Consider the following 15,127-nt stretch of genomic DNA (forward strand, 5'->3'; position numbering starts at 1 on the left):
TTCGTTAACAAATTATAAGAATAATTCATTATTAGAAGTTTACTAGTTACTTATTCATGGGATGAGAGAGCACAGCTGTAAAATCAGGTAGAGAGAGAAAGATCGAGCGGAAGAAACAGAGCAAGACGTCAGTGTCTCCAAGCGGAGACGATGAACAAGCTGGAACATTACATAATATATATTATGTATGATATATATATATATATATATATATATATATATATATATATATATATATATATATATATATATATATATACATATATATATAGATATATATATATATATATGTATATATATATATATATATATATATATATATATATATATATATATATATTATATATATTGTTACGAAGTGCCAAGTATCTGGTACCATTCATCAATTATTACCTCACCAAAGCCAGACATCTGAACCCTCTTAACACGTATTAAACGACTGAATACTCTAAAGGCAACAGTGATCCCTTAACACTTACCAGTATTGCAGAGAATCAGACTAAGTTCATCAAAACAGGTGTGAGGTAATCTTGTAAGTAATTAAATTAATCAAAGGGCATCACACCATCAACAACTATAAAAGTTTAAGTATTTCCCTGATTTCAAAAGTCTAAGTACTTCTCTGGCTCTAAGTCACTTCAAGTAAATTGAAGGAAAGCAAATCAATTGATTCTACCTATCATCAATATAATCAAATGCAAATGTACTGGTATAAAAATAAAAACACTTTTAAAAATTTTAAATACAAAAATTTATTATCAAATTCAAAATTTATAAGTGAAATTCACAATATCAGGGAAAATTACTGTTACTTGAAAACAAAGTAAAGTTTAATTAATTCTTGAATCAAATTAAGTAAAATTAAATCAAAATTAATTTATCACAAAATTCAAGAAAATTAATTCAATTGAAATTCAAAAGTGTTAGGCAATTATTGAAAATTTGAAGTTCAATTCACAAGTGTTAAACAACAACAAAACTTGAAAAGAATTCTAAGTAAATGCAAATTAATTCACAAATGTTAAATTTAATTAAATGTGTAATGATTAAGCAATGAAAATAACTAAGTCAATTAAATTGTGAATGCCAATGAAAATATAAAATAAAAAGGCATACTTCAATAAGAAAATGAACAAGTGCACAAACAGTGGAACAAACACAAACACAAAAAAATCAGCAATGTGTAAAAGTGTAAATCTTTTTCACTCAAAACACTGTAACCATCAGTTTTTACCAAACCTTCATAAACACCTGTTATTAGTTATTAGTTAACCACAGTTCCTAACAATTATTAGTTATTAGTTGTTACCTAACCGTTATTAGTTGCAACTAATAAAAATATAACACACTTTACCTTTTTGGTATACCAACTTCTTTCTTTGCTGCAGTCTTGTCTTACACACTTTCACAAAAACCAGGCGCCGTTACGAAATAATGTTTGTTCAGATTCCACAAAAATACTATTTAATTCTAAATAAACTCTAAGAAATATCAAATATGAAATTCTAAGTTACGAGTGACCAATTTACGTTACGTTACTTTAAGATCAAAAGTGGTATGCGATGGAGAGAGAGAGAGAGATGTTATCGCCTTGCGGTTCTAAGATGTAATGAAATCTTCTTCCCTTGCGAAAACTGGACAGGGCAGATGACAAAAACGTTCTTGGCACAAATGCTTCTAGAAGCTCCAAAATCTTACGCAACCTTCATAAAGAATGTGCAATCCCCACGTGTGACTTGGCAAAGACATACACGTACAAGACCAGTCTGTTGAAAAAAAGACATGTATTCGTCTCGATCAACTGAAGCAGAAAGGTCTTATCACATACGATGACAGATTCTCCAAAACACAAATGAAGATTTGAGATCGCTATCAAACGCGTTGACAGAATAGAAAAGCAAATGGATCTCGCAGACCCTCTAATCTTACAGTGTTGACATAAAAGAGGAAACACTTGTAGTTTCAAACGGACAAAGAAAATCTCTCTCTTTTTACATTCTCCGTTAAATTATATATATATTCTTTTACAATATGTAATGCAAAATCTGAACACACATTTAAAACATCCTATCTCTAAACTATCTAGGAATCTGAAAAAATGTTACACAATCTACATGACATTTCAAAGAGGGGAAATATGCATTTTCAAAATAGCAATATATAATAATATATATATATATATATATATAAATTAAACTGCTCGTCCATCAGTATACAATGAGGGATGGGACCTTCTGGAACCCCTAAAATGGCCTTGTGAGGCAGGACAATGTTTATAACAACCAAAAATCTACGGCTGAAGGCCAATATTAGTGAAAGAAGGAATTTACACAAACTCTGGGCTTTTGTTTTAAAGAAATATATTTATATTTTTAAATCACGTGTAGGTCCAGAAATTAATGAGGTGGTTGATTCCAGGTTCACCAGAAGCACGTGGCTGAGAGATGACCCAGAGATATGATTCAAGCAAAGTGGGTCATTTAAATGCAAGAGATATTTCAAGGGTTCCCAATATCTCTGCCACAATCAGGCACTTCATTTGCCTGCAAAGAGATTGCATTCTAGCATCAGTACTAAGGCGAGGGACACGTGGAAAACTTTAAACACTACTTGTTCTTAACATTACATAGTAAAGCTCACTCAAGGGGGCCATAAAATGACTGGGAGCTTATACAGGAAGGAATACTATTAACTAGGAGAATGTTTAATATCATTACTAGCATCACGAGGGGAATCAATCATAGCATTGAACCAAAATTGGGGAATGAGAAGCTGAACAAAGAAGGGGGAAAGTCATTTTGGGAGAATGAAATGAAATTCAGACAAGACGCAAAAACGATTCACTGACTGCTCTAGAAATTACAACTCACAGTACCTGAAAATCCTTGGTTTTGTTGTCTATTCATCTGTTGATATTTTTGTGCACTATGGACGGTATAAGAACACTAGTGGGATCCACAAGAGGAAGCACGGGAGCAAAAGGGGTGAAGTGGAGTTTGCAGGGTTTGAGAAATTTCTGAGAAAGAGTGGCTGTGGCCCCGTCCTTTTAAAATCTCGGCCTGGATAGGTCCCTCCTTCATTCAGGACACCAGTGGAGAGTAAACCTAGGCATCCAATGGGAGTAGAGATGTTTTAGGGAGAACGGAGGCTTTCAGTTCAGAGGAGCAACTTGAAAATATTTATAGAGGGATATTACTATTGCTTGGTTCTGGTTTGAAATCCTAAACAAATTTTATATATATATATATATATATATATATATATATATATATATATATATATATATAGTTTGGGATTTTAAGTCAGAACTAAGTAAATGTAAACAATATCCTATATTCTTAAGTTGCCCCTATGAACTAAAAGCCTACACTCTCTCTAAACCCCCTCTTCATTCCCATTCACTGCTTTGGAATTTATCTCCACAGGTGTCCTGAAGAAGGAGGAGCCTCTCTAGGCCAAGATTTTAAAAGGATGGGGCACAGCAGCTCTTTCTCAGAAAATCTCAGAACATTCTCAGAGGCCAGACGCCTCTCACCTGCAGAGCTCCACTCCCCCCCATTTGCTCCCCTACTTCCTCTGGGGATCCCACAAGTGTTCTTATGCCGTTTATAGTGCACAGAAATACCAGTAGATGAGGAGAAAACAAAACCAAGGACTTCCAGGTACTTTGAGAATAATTTCTAGTGCAGTCAGTGAGTCGTTTTTGCCTCTTGTCTATATTTTGTTTCATTCTCCCAAAGCAATTTTACCCCTTCTTTGTTCAGCTTCTCACTCCCAAATTTTGGTTCAATGCTGTGATTGATGCTAGTAATTATATTAAACACCCCCTAGTTATTTTAAGCAACATAGTATTTCTTCCTGTTTAAGCTCCCAGTCATTTTATGCTCCCTTGAGTGAGCTTTGATATGCAATCCTAAGAGCAAATAGTGTGTAATGTTTCCCGCATGTCCCTCGCCTAGTACTGATACTAGAATGTAATCCCTTAGCAGACAAATACCATGCCTGATTGTGGGAGAAATATTGGACTCTTGGAAACGAAGCTTGTATTTAAATAACCCGTTTTACGCAAATTCATATCTCTGGGGTCTGGGTCATTTCCCAGCCACGTGTTTTCGGTGGACCTGCAATCAACCCCTTTCCATTAATTTTCTGGACCTACACATAATTTCAATGTAAATATAGTTCATTTAAACAAGAGAGAAGAGAAGCAGCTGAGAAAGTATTTCAGGCAGCGAGAAAGAGCCCATCAACTGGCTAGGCTATTGCAGCCCAGAGTGCCACTCTGGCGCCTCGAGTGTCACATCCCCTGCGCTCCCTCCTTCACACTTTCACCTCCGCAGCATGGGAACCCTCATTAGGACTTGGGACGATAGCAAACCTGACACCTGGCTTGATCATGTCAAGCAGTTGTTCGGGAACTTCAATCCAACTCCTCAGGAAGTGGCCCTCCTCCTTGGCAAGCATCTCGCTGGCTAAGGGCGGACTGCATTCGAGGCCCTCCCCTTGAATGAGCAACAAGATCTCGCACTCATCCAAGAGGCAATCCTTGGGGATTACGAGCTAACCACAGACTGGTGGAGGCAGAAGCGGAGGAGCATAGCCAAGGAGGCTAACCAAAAATGGACAGAGTGACACTCGATAGGTAGACAAAGGCCTCCAATGCAACATCTGTTGGGGAGGTCTTAGAACTTTTTCAATTACAGGACTTCCTGTCCTACGCCTCCCCTGAACTTGCAACCCACTTGGTGGACAAGGCTCCTAAAACTATTTTGGAGTGCTGTAGATGGGCGGATGCCTATGACACCCACCACCCGCTGCAGAGTTCTTTGAAGAAGAAAATTTACCCTGCTCTACCTCTCACTCCTGCTGCCACCTCTCATTCTACCCAGCGGCCCAATACTCCTCCACGGAAACCTCTGTGTGTGGGCGTTGCAATAAACAAGGGCACACCATGGAACAGTGCCTCTCAAAGGTGGATCCTCCTCAGCAAGCTGCCGCTACTCCTGAGAATGGACTACCCCACATCATAATAATAAGAATAACTGCCACTGGAACCAAAACAACAGGCCCAAGCCTGATTTTAGCAAGAGTTTCTGTGACTCATGCAAAACTGCTGTTACTGCCATTGCAATGGCAGTGCCAAATCCTTCAGATCTAGGCTCTCCTGCTCAGGGTCCTATATTTGTCGCACTTCCCAGAGGTTGCTATCCTGCCCACCAGGTCTGACCTTTTGACAACACTGGTGCGCAGGTATCCATCATTCGAGAGGATAAAATTCCCTGTGGAGCTCGGGTTGATCAGCACCAATTCATCACAATAGAGAGCCTCAACCATGTCAAAATGTTCTTCGCTGCTGTCCAGTTGACAGTCACACAACCTCACTGCTCTAAGATATGTACCATGGCAGTAGCAACCTATATTCCAGGAGGTTATGATGTCCTACTAGGACAAGATTTTAAGTCTCCTCCTACCTTTGTACCGTCTCAGGGACCCACCCTTACATAGCTCCAGACTTGTTCCACGGGTCTCCAAGAATTACTTCTGCATAGCCATGTCACTTGAAGGTGCCAGGGGATACCAGGCTCCATCCCTCATGGACTTTGAGCAACGTTCGAATCCTCTCACTAAGCCAGGAACAGCCTCAGTGCCAGTGCCAAGGAAAGACTCGGGTCTCCCTCCTGGGAGCTATAAGTCCCAGTCGCTCTCCCTCCACTGGCTTGGCCCCGCTACCCATGCCGGCAGTCGAGGAAGAACTAATTCCAATAGGAATCCTCCTGGACAACCATGACCATAGAGGACACTCCACCAATGGTGCAGCCTCACAAACAACCCCTGTGTTGGTCATCCCATCTTGTAAGCCCATCCAGTCCCAGAGTAATGATTCTACCGAATCCTATTTGGTCAAACAACTCAGGGAACTGAGCCACACAGCATTAGGCAAGGGGACAATTGCCAGTGCCCCGGTTGTCACAGCAGCCGGGGCCGATGCCCCTCCACCGTCTTCAAAGAGCTTGAGTCTTTTAAGCCATCCCCCACCCAGGCATCATTAAACTGACCTCGGAGAGGCTGAAGGAAACAGGGAAAAGGACGTCGAGGTTTTCAGAAACCTCATGAGAGTCGATAGTCTCTCCGCGCTAGTGCCTGTCCCAGTGCCACCCTCTTGTTAAGAATTCTGCCCCTCTCCATCCAGAAGAGAGTGCCAGATTCTGCTACTTTTACTTCCTATCCTTTTGTAACTCTATTTTAGTATTGTCTATATCTTCTCTTCCATAGTTTCCTTTCCTCTTCATCACCTATAGGCATTTATTTCCATTGTATGCTCCGCTTAGGTAGAGCCCATCCACCAGCTATTCTGGCCTTATAAATTAGTACTTAAATTGGAACTACTATCATAAAAGTGCCACAAATGGCACAGTGCCCTAATCTAGCCACTCAGCATTCCACGTGACTAGGAAAAATTTTAGCCAGCAAAAATTGCTATAATTTTAGATATATTTTAAAGGCCTGACTCATTTATACATTGTTTGATATCTTTGATTTAATATTCCTTCCTAGTCTCTATATTTGTGTAATTATCAATGTCTCTGGTGAGACTTCCATTTTGTGTAATTCTATTTCCTCTCTATGGAGAATTACATTATTAATTCTATTCCTGTTAACTTACACTAATGTTCCCTATGGTGAAATTAATATTGTTATGCAACGCTTCATGGCATGAGACAAAGTTACTTAACGAAATCATAGGACTATTAACACCCCTACAAACACTTCATGTCTTCCCATCAGGGCAAACTAATAGCATGTGTTGCTTTAAATAATAAACTAACACTATTATGCATGATAGAATTCAGTATATTATTAACCCTGTAGATTAAGTTAATTTATCTAATCATTGTTTGCTGTTCATTTTAACAGTCATTCCCAGTGTGACGTTATCTTTTAAGAGTAATAAAATTTAACTTTCTTTCTCTTTGTTGCGCTATAGCAAATTGTTAGTTATTAATCTCTTTAGCCATGTCACACTTTATTTTCCAAGAATTAGATTATTTTAATTTTTTTTTACTTTATATTGTAAGTTGATTCAAGGGAGAATGGAAGGCTCAGTCATTTATATTTGTCATTTGTTTATGTTTCTGGCTTGTCTTGTCCATTCCAACCCATCTAGGGTGTTCAGGATTTTAAGCCAGAACTAAGTAAATGAAAACAATTTCCTATATTCTTAAGTTGCCCCTATGAGCTGAAAGCCTCCATTCTCTCTAAACCCCCTCTTCATTCCCATTTGCTGCTGTGAAATAAATCTGCACAGGTGTCCTGAAGAGGGAGGAGCCTTTCTAGGCCAAGATTTTAAAAGGACGGGGTATAGCAGCCAGCTTTCTCAGAAGATCTCAGAACATTCTCAGAGGCCAGATGCCTCTCACCTGCAGAGCTCCACTTCTTCCCCCCCCCCCCCCCCTTTTGCTCCCCTACTTCCTCTGGGGATCCCACTAGTGTTCTTACACTGTCCATAGTGCACAGAAATATCAGCAGATGAGGAGAAAACAAAACCAAGGATTTCCAGATACTGTGAGAATAATTTCTAGTGCAGTCAGTGAATTGTTTTTGCCTCTTGTCTATATTTCGTTTCATTCTCCCAAGGCAACTTTTCACCTTTGTTCAGCTTCTCAATCATCAATTTTGGTTCAATGGTGTGATTATTTCCTTTGTGATGCTAGTATTGATATTAAACATCCCCCTAGTTAATTCGAGCAACAGTTTTCCTTCCTGTATAAGCTCCTAGTCATTTTATGCCACCTTGAGTGAGCTTTAATATGCAATCATAAGAGTGTAAGGATGGTATTTCTGCCGAAATATCTGTCCTTTCATTGTACATACCTTTTTATGTATATAGTATTACATATATTGATCTCCTCGTCTCCCCAGCATTTATTTAATCTATTTTATTTCCAAAAGAGCAGCCTTGTTTACCCTAATATCAGCTGATTTTAGGCGGGAACCCAAAGCACGCCAACCAGAGATAGGAATTTCCTGTTAGAGAGGGGGAATATAGACTCTAGTCAGCCTTAGGGACGTATCCCAAAGGGAGGTGTGTAGCTAGCTAGGTATTTATTAGGCCTACGTCTTAAGCTCCTTTTTCCTGTGAACCCTTTGCTGGCCGTATGTTCTGTTTCCAGGATGCCCTGCTCTTTGGGGGGTTAAGCTGAACCCATCCCCCATGAAACACACCTGCCTTTGACCTGCGACAAAGCCGACGCCGCATTTCTACAAAGGTCCACTTATTATGGCATCCAGGTACGTCTTGTGAATCAGTCATATTGCCAGTTCTTTCCCTCCTAGTGTCGTAATTACTCCCCATTTTCAAAATTCAAACTCCTAATTCTCAAATGAACATTCCTTTGTTCCTCTCACTACCTCGTGGCCGCATGGCCCCACCTTTGTGATCGTCCCAGACAAATGAAGTCATTGAATATTTCAGTTAAACACTAGAGTTCCTTTTTCCCCAGTGTGTTAGAAAAATTGAAACCGTAACCTGTGGAAAAAGTCTTCCTTTTATTTTTGTGTCTAATCTGGGATCTTTTCCAGATCTGCTTAGTCACGTGTCCAAGTAAGTCTTCGCGCCCGCAAAAGCTGCATTAATGCAAGATAATATGAATAATTTTGAAAACCAGCTTTTACGTGAATCTAATTTTAGCTAGCTATCCCCTTGTGAGAGATATTAGTCCCCATGTGGAGAAGCTGCATTTACTCTTTCTCCAGGCCAGTAAACAGCCTCTTGTAAATAAATGTGTGTAAAGTAATTAGCTGAGTTTTCTGGCGACCTCCTCTAGAGTAAATTAACACAATAAATCCTTTTAAGGTAGGTTTCAAGTAATTTATTCTGCATTTTCCCTAAAATATTTTCTTTTATGTTTTGGGCCGCACGAGGCCAGTTCAAACATAAAAATAGTTAAATGTAGAGTAGTTTGCAGCCTTTCTGCCAATATATATAATTAAAATATGTATCCTATACACTTACTTATATGTATGTTTGTATGTGCGAGAAAGCACAATCGCAGAGAGACTCCATTCCCTTTTGTATGTGCATGTGACAGACACTACGTTTCCATCCGCACAGCCTCCTTATATATATATCTGTTTCTGATTAGTAAACCAGTACAGTTCTCTCGATGTCTGTTCGATCCTCACAATTGGTGCCCTCCAGATTAGGACAGGCAGCAGTTTTGGCCGCTCCCTCCAGAAAACCATTAACAGACTTAAAACGGCGCCTCAGTCTTGGTTTTCTGGCACTTCTACCCAGAGTCGACCAAATGCCATTAGCAGGCTAAAAACGGCACATCCGCTACGGGAGTGTTTTGTCGTTCCCCTCATGGTTTGGTCCGCCAGTAATGACTCATGTCCACTGTAGGTAAAAAAACACCATTAGTGGACTAAATATGGTGCTCACATATTTTGGTGTTTGTGAGATGACGGACATAGAGAACTCGGGCGTGTTCCTGACACCCCAAACCGTGCCCTTGCAAGCTGCAGCTGCACGCCCACCGCATCACCCTACTCCATCCAACTGCCGGTCTTCTCCCGATAGAACGTAGTATCCTGGCTTCAGCAAACTGAGATCCAGTTTAGACTCCATGGCATTACAGAAGAGGGGATCAAGGCTGACTTGATCACAGCAGCTCTCCCGGATGAGGTTTTCGATCATCTCGCGCCATGGATGGATGCCCAACCAGGAGCGCTGCCCTTCGACAACTTGAAGAAGAAGTTGGTCCGGGTTTTCTCCCTCCCCACCCCTGAGAGAGCCACCCACATCTTTGGCCTGGTTGTCAACACCCTGGTTGACACAGACCTGAGAGACGTCTGGGACAGGCTCCAGGGCCTGATACTACTGCTGGAGAGGGACCTGTGGGGATGTGGGAAGTAAGTCAGCCTTCCCAAAGAACTTTTCTTTTGCCAGCTGCCCCTAGAGGTAAGGCGCCAGATTTCAAAAACCAAAAAGATGGAGATAGAGGTCTTGGTGGAGAGGGGTACATAAGCTGTTTGTCGCCACCCGGGCCGGGAAGCTTGCTGCCCCACTCTCAGCTAACTGCCTGCAGCAGGAAGACCTGGCAGAAGACTGAAAAGCGCGACCCCCTCCGCTCCTGCACACCACCAAGAGACGAAGAGGGTGGCTCCCACCACCGCCTTCCCTAGCGGCGGCAGTAGCCAAATCCCGCTGGTCGACACTGGGGCCATGCAGTCAGTGTTCCCGCCAACAGCAGAGGACCGCAGCCATACCCCTGGTGCCCTAGCCACCTCGTGGCTGCCAACAGGACCCCCATATGCCCCTACGGCACCAAGTCCCAGACCATTGCAGTCCTGGGTCGGACCTACACTTGGCCCTTCGTCATCGCAGACGTTAGAATTCCCCTCTTAGGGGCAGACTTCTTGGCCCACCATGGGCTTCTGGTAGAAATAGCCCACCAATGCCTCAGACACAGAGACCTGCCTTTCACTCCCACTCTCCGCAGGTCACAAGGTACCCACCATCTGCTCCATCTCCCCTCATAAGTACAACCCCCTCCAACAGGAGTTTCCGGAGGTGTTCAAACCAAAGCTCCGTCAGGTGGCAGGGGCCGTGCCCAAACATGGTGTGTACCACCACATCGACACCAAGGGCCCACTGACTCACACAAAATTCTGCTGCCTCCAGGAAGCCAAGAAAGCATTCCTGGAGATGGAGCAGATGGGCATCTGTAAGAAGGCCGTGAGCCCATGGGAATCCCCCCCCTCCACATGGTAAGGAAGGCAGACAGTACAATGAGGCCCTGTGGGGACTACTGCCGCCTCAACCTCATCACCACGCCCGACAGCTACCCCCTGCCAAACATGCAGGACCTCATCAGGCTCCTCCACGGGGCAAAGATCTTGAATGTGGACCTCCTAAAACCTTATTTTCAGGTACCCATCCATCACGATGACATCCTGAAGATGGCAATCATCACACCTTTTGGGTCCTTTGTGTTCGCCTTCTCCACTTTCAGCCTGCAGAACGCCGGAGCTACCCTCCAGAGTTTAATGGACAGCATCCTCGGCGATTTACCCTTCTGTGTCTACTATGTAGACATTATTCTTATATTTTCCAGATCACCAGAAGAGCACCTGAACCACGTCCGGGCCGTCTTCAAGGTCCTGCTGGAGAACAGACTCATTATCCGGTTTGACAAATGTACCTTCGGCGCTGAGAAGGTGGATTTCCTGGGCCACGAAATCACCCCAGCAGGAGTACGTCCCATGGCATCAAAAGAAGCTGCAGTGGAGAAGTTCCCGACACCAACAACGGTCAAGGTTCTACAGGAGTTCATCGGGATGGTGAACTAGTACAGGAGGTTCATCCCAGACATCGCCCACATCATGTACCCTTTGACCGAGGTCCTGAAAGGAAAGCTGAAAAAGCTAGTATGGGAGGAAACCCAGCAGCGCGCCTTCAACCTCACCAAGGCGTCCCTCAGTAGAGCTACAACCTTGGCCCACCAGGACCCCAATGTGACCCTGACTCTCACGACTGATGCCAGCAACATTGCATGTGGAGCCGTCCTGGAACAGCTGTTCAATGAAACCTGCCAAGACCCGCTACAGTACCTTCGACCGTGAGCTCCTCACTGTCTACCAAGCCGTCCACCACTTCAAGTACCTCCTGGAAGGCATCCCGTTCACACCTTCATCAAGGCGGGAGACGCTTGGTCTGCAAGACAGCAACGACACCTCGCGGCCGTCTCTGAGTTCGGGTGCTCCATCGAGTACGTCCCAGGCAGGAGGAACCCTACAGCCAATGCTCTCTTGAGAATTGAAATAAATTCCCTGCGCCTCAGCGTGGACTACGGGGATCTAGCACGAAAGCAAGCCTCTGACTCTGAAGTGTCAGCCTACCGCACCACCATCACTGCCCTCTGGTGGGAAGACGTCCCCTTCAGTCCTTCCAAGATGATGCTCCTCTGTGACACCAGCACTGGCCTCTCGTGCCCCCTGACCCCAGCCTCCCTGCGGAAGCTGGTATTTGACATAATACGCGGCCTCTAGCATCCATCACCCTGCACAACAACCAGACTCCTGACGGAGAAGTTTGTGTGGCACGGCATCAAGAGGGACTCCCAGGAGTGGGCCAAAAAGGGCATCACGTGCCAGAGCAGCACGACAGGAAGGCACACAGAATCAGGAGTAGGCACCTTCTCCCAACCCAGGGGGAGATTTGGGCACACGCACGTGGATTTCATCGGTCTACTTACCAGTCCACCAGGTGGCCAGAGGCCACCCCGATGTCGGAAGCCACTGTAGACACCTGTGCCGAAGCCCTCCTCTCCAGCTGGATCAGCCGCTTCGGAGTGCCAGACAACATCACAACAGACTGGGGAACTGCCTTCACCTCGGAACTCTGGACCGCCCTGGCACACCTGATGGAGATGAAGCACCACACCAACACAGCCCACAACTCTGCAACAAACAGCATAGTGGAAAGGACTCAACGCTCCGTTAAAGCCTCCCTGATGGCATGCTGCACGGGCCCTGAGAGGAAGGCACAACTACCTTGGGTCCTCCTCGGCCTCCGCACCGCCCCAAGAGCCAAGAAGGTCTACAGGGAAACTCTGACAGTGCCAGGAGGATTCTTCCCAGTCAACAGCCGCGACGAGGATGTCCCCGTCAAGACTTCGTTCAGCCGCCCAGAAATTCATCCCCTGCCTCGAGACCTTCTCCAACAGAAGAAAGCACTTCCGACCAAAAGCCCTGGATTCCTGCAGACACATCTTCGTCAGGAACGACGCCAACTGCCCTCCCTTAACGAGACCTTACCAAGGACCGTGCAATAAGTCACGCTGTCCATCTCATATTTATGTAGACGTAATATTCTCAAAATTAAGTTCAAAATGTACATTCCCAAATATTTTTCCTTGTCTCAACCATGACCGCACTTTTTAGGTATTTTTTTCACTTCATTATTGAGTATACATCTTCGCCCTGGAACTGTGCAATTTTCATTAGTGGGTGTATTTTTTTCCTACCGCAGCTTGTTTTTATGACCTTATTGGATTTTTTTTTTATCAAACAATGCTTTGCAAAAGACTTTTATTCAATATAATTCACATTATTATTCTCATAATTCACGTCCACAATTTTCTGCATTACATTTTGATAAACTTGAGCATCAAACATGACTGTCAATAAAATTTTCTTTCCCATCAGATCTTAACAACTTTTCAGCAAAAAGGAACAGAATTTCACCTTCAAACGTCTTTTGGCTATAGAAGTTGCAAGCACACCTGGCAAAGTCTTCCTTCCTAAGGTGAGCTGTCTATAATGTTGAATCGAAAGGTATACATCCACTTTTACATCTCCATTGTCTTTCACGATTTCTGGAGACCAGTCAATCAGGAGGAAATGTTTTAAATATTTTACTCTGCAATGATCTGAATACTTTCCCAGTTTGTTTGTCAGTAGCTGACAAGCATTTCAGAAACTTGACATCTGTTAAATTTCTTATCCTGATATTGGTATTATTATCTAACACCGCCACTGACTTACTTCATTGTGGAGGTTTTATGAAAACGTCTCTTAAGTCTGATCATCCTTTGAATTCAGGTCTACCTAAACTTCATTAGACATGCAGTTAATACTAACAATTTTGTCTTTTATATGAGGCTCAAAACCAATGTTTTCTGGAAGTTTAAGTCCTGCGGAAACCAAACTTAGAATGATCTTAATGACGATCAACAACACCTCTGTGAGATCCTGGCATTCACGCCTTTCCTGTGACTTGACTTCCAGAAATCTTCACTTACGTCCTGTCTCCCCCCTCAGAGTTCTCATCCAAGTAGGTCTGAGCACTTCGACTCTTATAGTGCCCTTGAAAGCCGTTGTCAAGTACTGTTCTCCCCGGCATAACAAAGCATATATAAAAACTATCTCTACATCCTTTTCATCATTATCTCATCTACTCCCACAATTTCCTTTATGGTATCATTTCTCACTCTTCTACTATCTGACTCCTAATATTCTTTTTAAAGGTTATTTGTTTTTCTTTGTTATTTGTCACTTATAGTTTATACTTTACTTCCCTCTCCATATTAGCTGCTTTTTATCTACTGGGAGGCCTTATGCCTGTAGCATTCAGTTTTTCCAAGTGAGCTGCACCTTGGCTTGTAAAATAGACAATAAAATGACTTGGATGCAAATTTAACAACAAATATCTGCAAAAAAAAAAAAAAAAAAAAAAAAAAAAAACTCCATTTTTGCTTTTGGAAGCTATTTAAATATAACTATTCTACTGTTTCCTTTTAGCAGCGCAACAAGTTACGCGATGACCCAAATAGGAACGACTGACTGCTTGTTCTCTTTTCATTTTTTTTTTCTTTTAACCGAAACTCAAGACTCTGGCCATACATACTTTCTTAATCTCCGGAGTTTTACGACGACACCCCTTTACGCGAGGCATTTAGTCATCATATTAGCAGACAACACTTTCATTACTAACTGCGAAGTCATTCAGGAACTATGCAGACAGTAGACTGTGCCCGTCGCTGGTCTCTTGATACGCGTATACATATATAATCTTTGTCACCTGTTCATGATTACAAGAATTCTAGATTTACACTGTCAAACCAGCATTCGGGCAGAAAGTTTAATCTCATTGAGGTTTGTGAAGATGGACACAAACGTACTCCAGACAAACTAAAAACAGCGAATACCTCTCCACCCAGTCAGCGGCTCTGCCACGGCCATAATTTCAGCACTGATATTTTTGTGTCCGCATGAAGGAGAGGAGGAAAGAAAAAGCGAAATTATCCACTTGGCTCTATTGTCGTTCCTATTATTCTATTTGCCGGCCGTTTACAAAAATGGTTTGAGGTTAATTAGCCGCGAGATACTTTCTTTTTCCAAAAATTTTCGGCTAATTTGCGGCTGAATTTTAAAATGGTCTTTAACCTTTTGGACGCAAAGCGTCGAGTTTCGTGAACTGCTGCGAATGTTGGTGCGTGTGAGCACGGACACAAATACCGTGCAAATTTAGTAGTACTGGTTCACGCTCGAGTATTTCGTAATGGCTGTGAGTATAATAAGAATATATAACTTCCCATTCAGTAGCATAACTATTCTGAACACC

The sequence above is a fragment of the Macrobrachium nipponense genome, chromosome 40 (assembly GCF_015104395.2).
Source record: "Macrobrachium nipponense isolate FS-2020 chromosome 40, ASM1510439v2, whole genome shotgun sequence".
Classification (NCBI taxonomy): Eukaryota; Metazoa; Arthropoda; class Malacostraca; order Decapoda; family Palaemonidae; genus Macrobrachium; species Macrobrachium nipponense.